The sequence below is a fragment of the Pieris brassicae genome, chromosome 12 (genome assembly GCF_905147105.1).
Source record: "Pieris brassicae chromosome 12, ilPieBrab1.1, whole genome shotgun sequence".
NCBI classification, from domain to species: domain Eukaryota; kingdom Metazoa; phylum Arthropoda; class Insecta; order Lepidoptera; family Pieridae; genus Pieris; species Pieris brassicae.
Window position 1 is genome coordinate 5,132,488 of NC_059676.1, and position 17,909 is coordinate 5,150,396.

The following is a 17,909-nucleotide window of genomic DNA, read 5'->3' on the forward strand; positions in this document are numbered from 1 at the left end:
AACAGATAAAGAGCATATAAGTGTGATTACTAATGCATAACAAACTTCAGAAAATAGATTCTTTAAAGGACTCTACTAAAGTTTTAAAGCCATTGTTTCCGTTTTCCTTTGTTAAATCGTGTTCCTTGTAAAGTAAGAAGTTTCCTTCAATATCTCTGAACTCTGTTATATTTCATTGAAACTAGAATTAAAATAATAAAGTTGTAATCTGAATGAAAAATTAATTTAAAGCGTCTTTACTTCCCTTCTCAAACAGTTCTTTTATAGAATAGGGCGGGCAGGAGGGTCACCTGATGTTTGCTGACCGCCAACATAGGAAACTCGCAATGCCAGAGGGCTCGCAAGGGCGTTGCTGGATTTTTAAGTTTAACACAAATCTGTTTCTTCTCCAAGACTGTAATTTATAACGATAGACTTATTTATCTAACGAGTTAATGAACAGAAACTTTCTTGCTCAGTAAATGATTAACCCGAAAATACTTGAATTCTAAAATTACACTGACCTAGAACTCTTTTAAATTTCCAAGCTAATTAGTATGTATGGTTTTTACTTTTTACATTACCAACTATCAGTATTTTCGCATCAGGAACTTGTATGTAATGTACTTATTGTTCCTGATATATCGCATTTAATCAAACAAACATGCAGTTCACTATCTTTCATTCAAACTTAATATTCTGATAGTTAACTTACACAAGGAGAAAGACTACACGTACAACGAGACTACGTTCATCTACTGACTTGAACTTATTAAACTTTAACATAGAATACGTTGTAGTTCATCGGAGTTTCAACTTTCTAACACTCATACAAACATACTTTGCTCCAATCGGATTTAGCAAGAACATCATGACCCCAAATTTAACTAAATGTTCATTAAATATGAATAAAAAAAACAACTCTATTCACCGTGTCCATCTTTTACTCATTTGTGGTAAATGGGTCATAATTATATACAGATTACAACTTATTATAATAGATTTACAGATAAAATAGTAATGTTATCAGATTTGATATGATTAACGTATATTCATGTCCCACAAAACTACACATTGAATCAATGTTTATGTAGAAACGAAATTATAAACAATCTGCGTTTTTTTTGTCAACATATATCAACAACAACTCGAACTCAATGAAAATATACTAGGTACTTACCCTAAGTTAAGTCGCTTAAAACAGGTAGCTTTTTATATGATGAACTACCTGTTTGTTTAGTGTCATGTAGATACGTGAGAATTGCTTTGCTTCGCTTCACTGAAAGCAATTAACCCGACTCCAAGAAGCACGTAGAACGTACGCGATGGGGGAATTTATATAATAAATTCACTTCAGATATTAACAAGTCTACCATCATTTGCATTTTCAGTTTATTTTAATTTCGTTTAAAATACAAGAAAACTAATATTTGCTTTAATGAATGTATGTAAAAGAAGCTTTCCAAGATGCATTAAACATAAACAATAACTAGTTAAGATAATACAATCGTAACAAGAATCAAATAATGATAAGCTTAATTATGTATTTTCATATTTTAAATCGAGTTATTTAAGTCTATATTCCTCGCCTTTTCATCTATTATAGTTTTTCTCTTTAGACGAGAAGTTAACAGCTATCTCACATACTACGAATTGTTCTACGACGCACCGGCATCACCATGATGTCAAAGTTGAAATTAATAAATGCAATTAAAATTTAAAAAATGCAAATTAATAAAGGCAGTAAATGTTGTAAATAAGATCAATACTGTCATGCCTTCACTAGGAATGAAAACATCGTGAGTAGAACCACGCCCGTTTCACAATACATTTTGAAAATCAGACAGAAAGCTGATCTTTTTAAGAAAAAATAATGATGACGAAATACATACAAATAAGCCAACAATTTTTATGTTATAAATAGATTTAAGAACAATCTTTATCTAGCTAGCTAGTAGTTTCACTTGAGACAATAAACTTATAAGCTCGTCGTAATGTGTTGTCGATAGAGAGTTGACACTTGACAAGGTATTAACTATAACAGAGCTAAGTACTTTACAACCTCTTGAGATTATATTGATGGGATGCGTTCCGAATTGCATGTGCTTAAACTATCTAAAACTAGAGTTCAAAACTGATTTCGAAATGAAAAGAAAACATCAATAGTTAAAAGTTACACCCCGCTTCACTAGATAATATCAGAAACATAAGCATAGATTGTTCTAATGCATCTTACTTATCTTACTTGTCCTGATAAAACCTAGATTTACAAGACCAACGAGCTTGTCGACAAAGATTGTTCTACTTAATGGAGATGTGATCATGTTGAATTCTTGAAAGTATAATCTTGATATGAGATTTTTATTACATCCAACTGTAATATATAAATACAGAGGCGCTTCTTTTAAATATAATCTTGGATGTTAACAATCAGCTATGTCTGAGTGGCGATGGACAACAGTAGCAATTCGAGATGGGTGGTACTAATCCAATTAGTTAAGCGATCTTATAAGTATAATGTATGTTGTTTGGTTAAAGCAGTGTTATTAGGACACTGTGTTTGTACCTGACTCTTAATTTTGTACAATGTTCTTAACAAAAAATAAAAAGCGAACCACACTAACAATAATTTATCTTTTAAAATATAATAATCATTTAAGAAAGGAATAAAGGTGTACAATTTTTTTTCATACGTTGGGTTAAAATTATTTACATAGCATTGACGACTGTGGCTGACATCGAATTAGAAACAATTCATTGTCAGGACAACCTTTTAATTTTACACTATTCTTAGTCCAATATACAATGCAATTATAATATATAAAACACAGAATTTCACTTTAACCTTTCAAAAATAGTTAACGAAATTTTAACATCAAAATTTAGTTGTAAAATCATCCTCTCCATAATAGTGTATTTTAATCTCATGCCTGTGTCGTGAAACCGCGTAATAAACCTTATTATATGAAAGCCACGTAGTTCTCCGAATAATAAATTCATAGCATTAACCAAAATGTCGCAGGAAGCGTGTAAATAAGATATATTATGAGGTTTGAAAGTTATCAGTTTCAGATGTTCCTCAAAATTGTAATAGGGGTTTATTTTACTTAGTTTAGTTAGTACTTTTTTTCAGTTCATTTGTTATGGTATACAATATATAATAATATCTAGTAGCGCTACAATCCTTATATGTGTTCTTAGACATTATCTGTTTTTTTTAATATTTGTATATACAGTTAGGTGGCGTGACATACGTCATGAATTTTTGGGTCAAACTCATGCCGGATTCCACACGTTGTTTGTCTTCGCCGTATGATCATGCATTAATTGCATACATAGAAAAATCCATTGAAGTATAAGGGTTTTTATTATGTGCCTAATGTTATATGTATTGTGATTATGTTTTGCAATAATTACAAGACAATTAATGTGTCTTAATTTAACTAACAAAAAAGGGCTCATGCCTTAAATATAATATATAGATAAAGATAACGAGAATTACGTAACAGCACATCAAAACTGTCGAGGCTAATAAATTTACATAACCTAGTTAGGCCAGCTGTCTCACATTTATCTTAAACTACTATGTAGTCTTGAGTAATAAGTAAATGAATAAACGAATGAACAAGGAAACACTAAAATAACATAATTCTAAAATATAAATCGTAGCTTCTAATTGCTAGAATTCACAGGAAAACTATTGTTTTTAGACAGAAAAGGTTTCATCGCAACGAACAATTGACGGTCGTGGGTCTGTAGTCAATCCAACACTTTGGTCTCTCAAAGTCCATTGTTCTGTGATATTGTCTTGCTTCCATGTGGAAACCAAACCTTAAAAAAGAAATACATTGGATTTTACACAACACTTTTTAAAACAAATTACTAGGTATTGCTTTTATATTTATTTATTTTAACTATTACTAATAATTTATTCTTGGGTAGTTTTCGCCCAGTATTCTTGCTATGTGGGACATGGAACATTACATAAAGTCACGGAAAACATCGTGAGGTAACCAGCATACCTAATACCCAACCACCCGATGACGTGTGTCATGCACTGAAGGATGATCACCTATTAATATATAAAAGATCACAAAACAGATATAGTAAACAGGCCCACTAGTTCTTTGTATAATGAACTCTTTATGAAATTAAACAATTCTATACATAACCAGAACATGGTATTACTATTTCTACACATATCTATATGTGTATATATGTATTAGACATCGCAATCGCAGGTACCATCGCAGGTGCAAATTCTTTATACAGTAAGCTTCGATATCAAATACTTTTACGTTTCTAATATTACCAAGTATTTTACTTCCATAAAAATGTCTAAGAGGGGTATGCACTGTGCACCCTGATTAAATAGCTTCTTTAACATCCCTCCAAACCTCGAAAATTGCGAATGTGTACGTACTTGGCCTAATCTTGTAGTGTTCTTGACTTCTCCACACAGATTATTTCCCTTTTTTTCATTAAAAAAGTTGTAGTTGCTTGAAGTAGTAGTTAGAGAAACGAAAGTAATTGTCTGTCTCGTTTCATCTCAATGTAAATAAAATTTGACTAAAAGAGTGCTTTAGTTCAGAGTAAATTTATAAATAAAATGTTCGTTGTTCAATTACTTCAACAGGTAAAAGGTTATAGTTGACACGCTCACTGGTAAACACGTATGCGGCATTGCTAATGCATCGTTGCCGTGCAAACCGCAACAAGGGACGTTACCCTGAATACAGAATATGTCTCTAGGGAAGTGGAAGTAGAACTTAAAAGCTTTTATTTTAAAATACGAATACTTACTTTGTAAACGACTGTAGCCTATGTAAGCCTGTTTTGTATTCTAATTTCATGTTAAAAACAAAAAGACACAAGATTATGACCACCTTCATTTTTACACCACCACCTACTGACGCCTTTTTAAAAAGTCTAGTCTTACCAATACGATACAATAATTGCCATGTCATATCATAATCCTGTTAGATTTGTTCATGATATTAAGATATATGACGAGTTTAGGGCCTGGATCCGAGCTCATTATTTTCATTATAATTTATTCCTACATGATCGGGGACCTTTCGATGTATTACTCAAAAAGCCTATAAAGTACCTTACTTAATACAAAGCAAAACATAATAATAATATGTTTCCATTGAAAGACTTCAAAATATACCGATAATTTATGTGCACATTATCCGTGTAAATTAGTTATTCACTTGGTTAATTAGTCGTTAACAATTAGCTCTGAGCAATATGCAATATCGTATGATACGTACATAATTGGTAAAGTTAATGAGTGTTAATATAGATTTGAAATATAAATTGTCCTGTCCTTTTCTCTGTGCTAGAGTGGTTAATATAACTACATAAATACTGTTACGTAAAAACTTTTCTTCTTTTCAACTTTTTAATTATTTGAATTTGGAACACGTATATGATTTTAAGAACGTGTTCATTAACAAATTACAATATGGAAGTGGGTGTTAAAGAAAATTGGATTGCAGTGATTGCCTTACACAAAGTGGGTATTCAGCCGTCGGTCATATTCCAGTCACTTCAAAATCTTCGTATCAGCCGTATCTCATATCGTACTATCAACATATACTACAGCACTTCGTCTGTCGAAGACTTGAAAAGATCAGGGCGCCCCCGTGCTGTGAGAGTTACAAAGGATATTAATGCTATTAAAGCCAGAATATGTCGTAACCCCATTGAGAAGCAAAAAATCTTATCGCAAGACATGAAGATTCTCGCTGGGACTCTGTCGCATATTATAAAACAAGACCTGAAGCTCGGTGCTTATCGTTGATATACAGGACATGCCCTGAATCAATCTTTACAACTAAAGGGAGTGAATCGATCAAAACGCCTTCTGTCACGATACGCAGGTGAAATATCCTAAAACACAAAACTACATAATTGTGAAAACTTCCAAACTCTATCAAGATATAGTCTTGGTGTTGTGAAACCTCTTAGTAATACAATTTAAAAAAAATATACCGTGGACTTTCTAGCAGGATTCTGCACCTGGTCACAAGCCACAAACTACCCAAGCCACGCTTGAAACCAACGTTTCAAAACTCTTTAGAATTCAAATTATGGTCAGTTTTAGAGGACATGGCCCGGCGACAATGAGTCTCTAAAAAAATCTTTGGCCGAAATTTTCCTTGGAAACAGTGCGTAAATCCATAGATTCGAACTTATTAAAGGCCTGTATATAAGCCAAAGGTTGCCATTTCGCTAAAAATAAATATTTCGATATAGATTTGAATAATATTACATTTAAAAAAAACCTTTTCATTTGTAACATAACTTATGACTGGTATGTTATATTTAAACTGACTATAACGTAGTAAGTGATTTTAAACATCGAAAAACAAATGAAAGATTGTAAATCCACATCGGCATCCTGTAACTTGCATCTTTATCTTTTTCTAATCTGAAAATTTTTAATGCAGTTTTTGACGCGCAGCACCAATTCGGCTTAGGATCGTTTAAGGAAAGAGCGAACAAATTCTTGCCGCACGCACTTGCGAGAACTCTTGGAATGTGAGCCTCCTGCATCCTGTTATATAAAAAAAAACAACAACTTTGTCATCTAGTGGAACTAATCATAATTTTACAGCTAAGCTACTATAATAAGATATAGCATGGTCATATTGAATGAAAGAAAGCATAAACATACATTGCTCGAAAGGTTTATTAGTTAGTAAATTATATGAAAACTCGCCAATTAAAAGAAATAAATTTTTTAACCGGAGTAAAGCTATTTGTATTATTATAAACTTATAATTATTTTACATAATTTTAAATTTAAATTTTCCGACGTTTCGCGTGCTTTACAGCGTACGTGGCGGTTTAAGATAGTTTTCTTTCAATGTGTAAAAGCTATGTTAACCAAAGACAATATAACTCGCCAAATAACGACATAGCCGCCTTAATGTATACGAATACTTGACAAAATCTATTATTAGTGAGTGACAACTTCACCTTAGCAAATTAAGAATTTTATCAAAATGCGACGACAAAATTTTAGTTGCAAAACTTTCACATTCTGATCTGTTTAAAAAATCCGTTGTAAATCGACTTTTATGTTCAGGTTTTTAACAAACCTGATTTGTGTTTTGTCTCAGATAAAATTCGTAGAAACAAAATGAAAGTTTTAAATTTGGCTGCTGTAGCTTGTTAGCGAGTGTGACTTTTCTAGGTAAAGTTATTTCCTGTGGCGTAGAAATAACAAGCCACTCAGTCACATTGGATTTAAGGTATGCATTTTTTAGTCTTAACATTAACTTTGAATTTTAAAAGTAATATTTTGACCCGTATTTTTGTGATATCTTTTATAACTTTGTGAGAAGAAAATCAGGAACATTGTTTGTGTAGTGTTGAAATTCTTAACCCAATCGATTTTACTATATTCATTAACTCACTCTAGGGCTGATATGTCTGTGTTTAAACTCAGAAACAGTATGTGAGATCAAGACAAAGAATCGTACACCGTTGTTATTAATTTTAGGACGAATAAAGGAAATCGAATATTACTCAAAGTTATTACCGAACAAAATTAATTGACATGGGCTTTACTGAATAATTGATGGGAACATTTATCTTAAAGGCAATAAATTTTTGAATAAACTTTTGTCAATTATTAACAAAAGCTTTACGTTTCGTTTTTATTATTTTATTGCTAGGTAACAATTTGAACAATTATATGTATTGGTACTTTATCAGATTATTATTTATTTTGTTTTTGCTAATTAACTTTTGATTCATTGAACACGCTCAAATATTAGGCATCTTTAAAGATGCAAACGCGGCATACAAACAAGTCAAGACAAGGCCCACCGAACGAACACGAGGCTTTTGGATACTTTTTACAAAGATTCCATCTGATGACGAGCCCTGCGTGCAACAATGACGAAATAACCAACTAAATGGTTCTTTATTTATTTGTTGACAAAATTAGAATGAGGGTATCTCACAGGTAGGCATAGATCGCAATTGGAATAATCCTACAATAGGATGATCAAATACGTCACAAAGATTAACAGCACAAGAGGTAACACGGGTCCCGCCGGCTAGTGGGCTCCGACTCACCCATAAATATCATGAGGATATTTCCGGAGTAGTTGTCGCCCGGGCCCGGCGGGAGACGCCAAGCAAACCAGACCTAAGTTTAAGAAAATAAAGTCCCTTTTTAAGAAAGGGGAGATTTGATATACCTGCTGCCCTACTTGCCTTCTATGTAGAGGACCTATGTATTAAAAAAAATGTGTGTGTGTTAGCTACGACGCACGATTGGAGTTTACTCCTTACTAGAAAAAAAGGGTAAATTAACGCATCTGCTAAAATGATAAGAGAAACAGACATATATCTGTAATTATTCGGATTATTTATATTACCTCAATAAAGCGTATTACATAAAGTATGTTACAAAACAATATAAATAATAATAATAATTGTATTCAATTTATACAAATCCAATTTTAGAGAGAGAATGAGATGGAATCATTCTTTTACACGTTCAATCCTACAGATATATATGTTTGTCTTTTTCTACGTAACGCCTCAACTTTTCGTGTTACACTTGATTTTACTCCTCATAAAATTTCCGTACCGGGCCTTATAACTTAAATCGTTTCTTAAGGAGTAAACTCCAAAAAGTATGTAATAAAACCTAACCTAATAGTATTCCTTTATTTATTTATGATATACTTAGCTCGCGGACACAACGATCCGAAGTGAGTTTATTTCCAACGATTCGACCGTCGGAATTCGGTATTTGTGCCTTAAATATGTCATAAATGTTTATAACAACTAGTTGCCATTCGAAACAATTCCCAGTGTGATATGTAGAAAAATAACATGTCATCATCGAAATTAATTTTCAAAGTGATGTTACGCATTTACAATTATTTACGAAGTTTAATTTTCACTATTATATCGCTACAACAACAAAAACAAAGATCTCTCAATCTCGTAGCTCATCAATAAACACAATTAAATTTTCCATGAAATTTGATAAATTAACGGAAACCAAATGTAAATTTTAAATTGAACGTTGAAAATTGTACTGGAAATTGAATTATATATTATGAAATGTTCTCTTATTTTTCTTTTGGCTACCATAGAGAGTGTGCATTCACCGAATGTCTTTCGTACATTTCTCAAGCAATACATTTTATTAAAATACTGAAATGGTAAAAGCACCCAAGTACCTAATAGTTATTTATTTAATAAATAAGCTTATATAAATAGTTTCTTAAATATTATTGAATTGTTTTAAAGATAGTAAATTTTTTCTCGACTAATATTAGTAATATATTATTTATAAACATTATTCTTGACGGCATAAAAATCCACTCTCTATCTTAGGTCATTTCATTCAATTACTCTTAAATAGATGATGTCAAGGATAACACGCTTTCGCGCTTTTCCTGTAATTATTTCTCCATCATCTTCCTAATTAAAGCCCGCACAAAGTCTTATAACACGTAATGACATAATTCCAAATGATAACGCAAAGGACAAACTTTAATACGAAGTTCTCTGTTATATGAAATATTTTGTACGATTTTCCAGCACTCATTGTTGTTCCATTATTAACAGTCACTTGTTTTGAGACTATTTATAACGCTTTGTGGATTAAGAACATGAAACATTTTTGCCGTAAATATTTTTATTAAAGCTCGGTAATATATTCGCGAGCTAACTTACGTGACACTTATGAGATGAGCCATCAGACTCCATTTACCCTGACGTTTTCGTGCTACCTTTAAACGTGTTTAAATCGAAAGATTTCATTAAAATTATACAGCGGAATAAAGTAAAAGTGATAAGAATTTGTAAGTAATATAATAAATTTTCGTTCATTTCTATTAAATGAGTTTCAGTTTCATTTGTTACACAAAATTGTTTTTAGTGAAGGAAGCTGTTATTATTATCACGTATCCATATTCATTCGATGTATCAGACCCAATTCCCTACGGGTCAGTCATAGACGCACTTAACTATTACCGACGTGTTTCATTAGGAAGGTGGTTTATCATCACGGTTAATTTTAATCGCCATTTTATATATATAATCCGGATCAAATGCATTCCGTAATGTAAATATTCATATTGATTTGAGATCATATTTTTTAGAAGAGTGGACTTGCAGGGAATAAGATATGATGACTACAAATACCATTTGAAGACAAAATTTTAAAATGCTCTGATTTTCTAAATAAAAATAATAACGTATATTTTTCTTTTAATCTTACTCAAAGTCTAACTCAAAATAACTTTATTCATATAGGTAAACAAGTACACTCAAGAAGAAAATAAGTTAAATTAATTCTAAATTATTATTGTTTAATGTGTTCCAAACCTATTAAAGTTCGACATAGTGAATAAAAACTATAGGTTATATATACTATAGGTATAACTACAACAAATCGTCTGCCTGATGGTTTTGACATATTTTAATAGAAGAAGGAACAAAAGCTCGTCAAAAGACGTTGTACTGGTGAGAGTTTTGTACGATTGTGGTGGCACTAGAGATGCTGTTGCTAAATCGAATAAAGTGCGCTATGTTTTTGGCATGTAAATTTTTCTCAAGTTCATTATAAAGTTGTGATTTTTTCAGAATAACATATGTTGACTGTGTTTCATACGAGCGAAGCACGTCATCACTCGTGTCGTCTTTTGTTTTTTCATTTTTCCACGCCTGATGTACACGCCTATGTGTAATACACGGACATTAATGCATTTTGAGCAGTGTTGGGCTTCAGCTACGACTCACATCTGATCGGTCGGTCGGCTAAATTCGATCTCAGGCTGTGCACCAATGGACTTCCTTTCTATGTGCGAATTTAGAACGAACGGTGAAGACCGTAAGGAAACCGGCTTGCCTTAGACCCAAAAAGTCAACGGCGTGTGTCAGGCACTGTAAACTAATCACCTACTTGCTTATCAGATTGATAAATGGTCTTAAAACAAATGCAGAAATATTGAAAGCACACTGATTTATTTTATTATAATGTTTCGTTACATTTATGAGTTACATATCTCTTAACTACGGAGTGTGAGCCCTATATCTCATATACCACGAAGGACATGCTTTAGAATATGCCAGTAGCACAAAGCAGGCAGAGCGCAGTAATTATTCTGATACAGGTGCTTGTGGCTTGTCTTTGTATACAATTTGACACTTGAGAAACTGTTGCCTACTTCCTCAAGAACTTAGTTACATTCGTAAGTAATTCATTAAACTAACTTGAAACTAGGAAACTCGGAAATAAAATTTGAATGTGCAGAATTTTGTATTGATCAATGTATTTATGAATTAATTGTATGAATTTATAGTAAATTTTTTGTGGTATGTTTATAGTTAAGATGCATTAACAGCACACTTTAAGTACAATTTCCTATCGCTATTCCAACAATGTATAGATGCAGTGGGCTGAATTGTAGCAGAACTTTCTGGAATGGCCAAAGCAGCGGTGGAAGTTTTTTGTTTCGGAAACCATGGAACATTATGTGCCGCAGAGTATGTGAGGCTGAAGTCAAAAATGCATTTATTTTATTTTTGAAGTGAAACTTCTCGTTATATAAAAATTTACCGTCTCATTTTTCGGTTACGCGTCACATTTTTCCGTTACGCGCCATCTTGGACCACGGTTGATTCGAAGAGATTTGAAGCCATTTATAACAAAAATATATAATAACGATTATAATTCTATTATAATTAATGAAATTGAGTAATAATCTAATACGTCATCGTTGAAACGCCGCGGGGCTGGTTCCTGGTTTAACAATGATATAGTTTAAAAAAGGAAATTTGATCCTGCCTTTGTAAGACTTTAATATCAAAATATTGTATTAGCTCGCTATTCATAATGAATGTATATCTACAACCTTTGTTTGTTGAGCACAGATCCTTTGAAGCTTATTTTATGTTAATAGAATTAACGCTTTGCGAGATTCAAATAGCTAATTGTTTGAGGATGGTTTGTACGGTGTTAACCACATGATATTCTTTTAACAAAAAACGTATATATTTCTCGCCAGGCGTTTAATATTTCGAACAATCTGGAAGATAATACTAGAAGGTTCGTTAAACGTTGTATTAATTAAAACTATAAGCGGGCAATCTATGCGCCATTATTATAATTCTGTACTGAACCTCAAATCAACAGTAGTAAAAGAAAAAATATATAAATCTATTGATACAATTCCACTACAGTAAACCACAAATATAGTTGATGTTTTGTCCTTCTCATTATTATAAATACATAAACGGGACGAAGCATTCTTATACCAATCTAGGCATTTGATTAAGACTGTAAAAATGTAAGGCATAGGTTACCATACTAAAATAGATATTACAGTCTTTAAGACATAATTTATGTCAAAACAGGTCCATTACTTAAAATGTTAGTATCGTAACTTTCTTCTGGAAAGTAATAAAGATTTAATTGTCCACTTTAACTGGGATATTTTATGATAACTGTTTATATTATATGTAGAAAACATGAGATATTTGGAGTAGTATATATAGATTTGAATATTTAATAATATTATCAGATATATAGATCACTTTAAAATTATTTTAATTATCTTTGTGATTCTATGAGAAGTAATTAAAAATACAAATCATCGCGTTTATGTTTGTAAACGCAGCCAATTTTTAAAGCTAATATAATTAATTGTATAATTGTCTTAAATTATTAAGAAGATAATAATGGAAGTAGGAAGTATACAATTAATTAATTTGAACCAAATTTTATAGCCTACTATGAAAATTGCGAACATATATGGCCATAGTATATTTGAACTGTAATTTATGCACGACATTCATTGCTGCGTCAGAGCTGTGTTTATATTATCACTAGTGGCTGAGCGGCAATACGACTGTAGTAAGATTTACTGCCTTAATGGTATTTTTGTTATTATAACACTTAGGTACCATGGCTTCTTCGTTGAGTGATATATTCTAAGTAGCAATTTCAGTCGAGTACGTTTTTTACAATATAGGTATATTGTATACATAAGATAAGAACTATCTATACAGGGACCTACCTGTATAGATAGCATATATTTTAAACTGGAGTGATTTGAATCTCTCGCTCGACTCTGGATTCAAAAACATAATTGCCTTAAAAATACTTGTTTACTTCCTTGTCAAACAATCTTTTAAATTTGATAGTAGATCTCACCTCAAGTATAATTTACCCTCAGTATTAAAAAAACCAAATCATTCATCAGTACAAAATCGTACTTTTAACCTCGTTAATTAAATGAACATAAAATAAGAATATTAAAATAATTACCGGTGTTCTGTTGAATTTAAGTTATAAACTCATTATAAGTCTGTTGAAGTTAGCGCAACTTTGAACTTAAAGGTGAGTAAAAGTATTTTCAAAAGAAATTTTAATTATGTAGCCAATTCATTTGTAAAATTCATGGTGTTAACGAAAATATATTTTTGTAGCCTGTCTCAGTAAATGGATTGATTGAGTTGATCAAACACGGCTTTTGTGTTTAAATAAAAAAATATATATATAATATTAATAGACTGACAGATTTCCTACTTACAACAATTTTCATCGGACAATCTATCACTCATTGAATAGGACACATTCCTGTGTTTTTGTAAAAAAAATAGATCACTTAGTAAAATTATGACGCATGTCTTTAGGAATGAGGTTCACATTTGAACTGCGCAAAAAATAAGTTAGTATACACGAAAAATTAACTTTGCATCGTTAATAGAAATTTTACTCAGACCAAAAACAGCGACGACCAATAGTGCTAACTATTCCAGTAAACATTGTAATTAACATTAAACTGCTAACATAAATTAATATAACAAAAAACAATAACTAGCCTTAAAATATAATAACTAAAATATGTTATTAAAAGGAGTCCCTTTAGGCAGGATTCCGAAGGGATTGGCAGCGTTCCCCCATTGAATTGCTAGACTAACTCTTTGTCTGACGTGGCTGCGAGCTACTCGTTCTACTGTGATTTCGACTAACCTATTTGCTATCTCCTTAAAAAGCCATATAGCAGTAGGACCCCACATACCAATATCTCGACACCGAATAAAATCATATTCGGAGCCTAAATCCCTGTATTTGCATGCTTTAGCTTTTTCAGCGGCATCAAAAGCTGCAACAGCTCTGTTGTTGGTTCTAATTAGATGGGAAGGCGCCAAGGTGTGGAACACCCTGAATAGGTTGCATCCCATACCAGCACCCGGCCCATCTTCTATAGAATCAAACTCATACCGTCCGGTCTCTTGCCATTGTCTCTTGGAATTCCAGTCGGCTCAAGTAGACTTGGCACGTTGACGATGGCAAGGGACCGGCGTATGATATCAAGAACCGGCCTGGACTTAACTTACGTAGACAAACAATAATGATTTAACATTTCATGCTATAAATTTATATCTTTTATAAAGGTCAAAAGATATCTAGGACAGTTTTACTGTAGTCTATATTTGGCGAGACAGTGCGTCGCCAGCCTGACCTACGAGATTTGGCTGGTATTGAGATAAATTACATTTCTTCCATTTCATGAACTCGAATATACAAAATAACATACATTATAGGGCTGAAATTTAGTACACTAGTTATATAATTTTAAGGTTACATAAAAATAATCTGATCTAGATGTTAAAAATATTTTAGAGACATTTTTTCAAAATTCATTTTTACAATAATGTAAATGTGTTTGTGCGTGCGATGTGGTGTGCGAAGTTTGTATGATTGTAAGAAATAAATAGAAAGATCATAGGCTAATTATATGGAATATACGCTAAGTAATGTGGTATAAAACAATTTTTATTTATTTTATTAAATCAGTAATTTCTTCGAAATTTTTAATTCGATTCTTGCTTGTAATATGACAACTTATTTTATTGAACTGCCTTTTATTTTAGTCTTTGTTTGTTATTGTACTTTCCGCATTTTAGCACTCGAAACGTACAGTAAATAGAATTAACATAAACATTTACATTCGTTAAATAAGTTATATTTTAACTATTTAAAGAAAAATGAAATTTTAATTTAGACTTGTGTTGGTTACTCAGGACCGTCAGAAACCGTCTCCAGGACTCTCTTACTATGAAAATTAAGTGAGAATTGAGACTTCAACATTCTGACAAAATAATGAAGGTAACCGATTAGAGAAGGCAACATAACACTACGACTGACATAAGGCATATACAGTGTAGTATACAGTGAGTTCAAAATAAAGTGTATAACATAACGCAACACCTGTGATGTTGTAAATCATACAGGATTTATGTGCTATGTTCGACAGGTCAGTTTGTTAAAGCCACAGATGTTTTCATCCATTTTCAATACAATATTGGTCTACCACATTATATAGGTTGCGTTTTTTAATTTTCAGGTATTTTAAATATCAATCCTCATATGAATTTGTAAGACCTAAATTCCTTAAATATTCTAAATTTGATATTTTTGAAACAAAATGTTTCTTACAGAATGGTTCGTCTACCGTCCATGCGTCGGGTTGTCCCTCTTCGTTGCGATATGTGCACATATACGTAGTAATTATAAATACATACATGTAAATTGACTGGTGTGTACAACCAGTCAATTTACACGTTTTAACATTGACCGACTACGTTTTTGTGTTTTAATCCCTAGAGGGTTTCATGTTAGTACTCGCTCGCTCTACGCCCTAGATTTGGGAACTAGTAAACGTAAATTATTCCTTGAATATACAAGTGTAGGTACACAGTTAGGAATATGATACCATATAATTTTTTTAGATTATATATATATATTTGTGTAATTGCATATCGATGACGTAATTCGATAAAAAATCCAGTAAAACTTCCTTCTCTTTTGTCATTCGATTATACATTTATATCCCATCAACTATGGGTTAACTTGTACGCATTGTTTTAAACCAGTATTAAAACACAGACACACAAATAAAACAACAAGTAGATGCTATCACTACTGTTTGGTTGTTCCACATTTTTATCAATTTCATTTTGTGTTTTTAAATAAATTAGAATCTAGCTTCAATGAGCTTAACTCAAGGGTAATTTGGATTTCTTTTTCTTTCTTTCTCATACTATTGGGAGGATTGTGTGTAACCCCATGTTATATCATATTACTTTTGCTAGAAGTAAGCGCTTGGGTGGTAAGGAGTTAGCTATGGATGGATTTGTGACTTCAACTTAAGGTGAGGTTGGTGAATGGTGACCTACCAAACAATAAACTATTCATGATAAATATATATTGATTAATTGTGAAATTGGAGTATAGACAATAAGTTAATACACTATAAAGATTTAAATGCTGGAAACGTGATGCTGCTTTTAATAGTGAAAATGTTTAACTGGACTTCAACAATTGTCAAATTGGAAACACGACGCTAATCAATCGATACTGTGCATATAAATGAGTGATTTGCATAATCTTTGTAACAGATTGGTTCCTTCCAATGTTGTATCGTTTAAAACAGCTGTACCATTTCCTTTTGCATAAAACGCCGGGGTTTTTTTTTAATTTTACAAGTTATTGGAAATATAAATATATTTAAATTAAGAACGGCAAAAGTACAAGGTTTTATGTAAATATCATTATTATGGAAAATAAAATTGTGACCTCTGTGTATAGAATCCATAAATATGTATTATACAAAAGGTTTCCTTTTTTATAAATAAGTATTTTGTCAACAAAGCAGATATACAAATTTTGATATTGTTACTACGAGCAATTCCAATATTTTTCAAATTTACAAACTTTAATACAATATCCCGCCCGCTTAAACTCAAACTCAAAATATCTGTATTCATATAGGTAAGATATGAACAACAAGTACACTTATGAACCTCCGCACTCCGCGTGATATTTGATACATCATGTCATTAGCGCGCAGAAGCACAAGCCTCTTGCGCAGTTCTCTTCAACCCCTTTCTCTAGAACTGCGAAGGCCCGTGCGCAATTAGGTAATTAAATTTGCCACGCGAAAATGAGTTGTGAGTACGATGTATCTAAATCATATTTATACTATGTATCCCATGACCAATAAAAAATATATAAATTCCTTGTGTGTGTTGTAATAAGAATTATGAAGGCATAATACTATGTATTTGTAATAAATAAGAGTTCACGTTTAAAGTAGTGTTCGCAGCAGTGCTTCGTTCCGGGGAATTTTAAATAAAACATTATGATACATGTCAGTTGATTATTTTTAATTTAAATATTCCCGAAAGCTATGTTTTTTTCTGTTGTAGATTATTGTCATCTTCTAGTTTATGAGAGATAAAGTCAAGTCAAAGTCAAAGTCAAAAATCATTTAAATCTAATCTAATCTAATCTTACATTTACTGCACAGTTCTCAAATCAAGGGCGTAGAACGGAAGAGAAGAACTGACAATAAACTCTCCGCCACTCTTTTTAATCGACAAGTTTTTTTTTCGAAGTAAAAAAAGTGGGAAGAAAGAAATTTAGTTCAGTTCACTTTCTTATAAGCTTCATATTCAATCGACCATCATTTATTTATTGACACTATTTTCACCTATTTTGTTCCATTTCAAAAACGACTGAAACCACAGTTTATAAAGAAATCTGTTGCGCTACAACCTTTTTATGTCTGAGCCACAGATTTATGACTGTTTCACGATCATTTGTCAATCTAATAGGCAAATAGATGATCAACCTCCTTTGCCTGACACACGCCGTCGACTTTTTGCTGCTCTCACAGTCTATATCTATAGTAATATTCTCAGGAAAGATTTGCATATTCGTGGAATTTTTAAACTAGTTGTAAGGTCTGTAGGAGTAATCTGTGAACAGTATTAGTAAACTTATATTTGTAAGTTTGTCTGTCCCTTGGAAATTAGTTGCTTATTATCTATTAAATATTAGCATAGATAAGAAAGGTATTTCATTCTAAATC

The 17,909-nt window shown here is 31.9% G+C and overlaps 1 protein-coding gene across 1 annotated transcript in view; it reads left to right on the forward strand.

Annotated features, from left to right (window-relative positions):
- The window catches only part of LOC123717356 (neural cell adhesion molecule 1), a 93,002-nt gene that overhangs the window by 45,486 nt on the left and 29,607 nt on the right, over positions 1-17,909 (forward strand). The window lies entirely within an intron of this gene.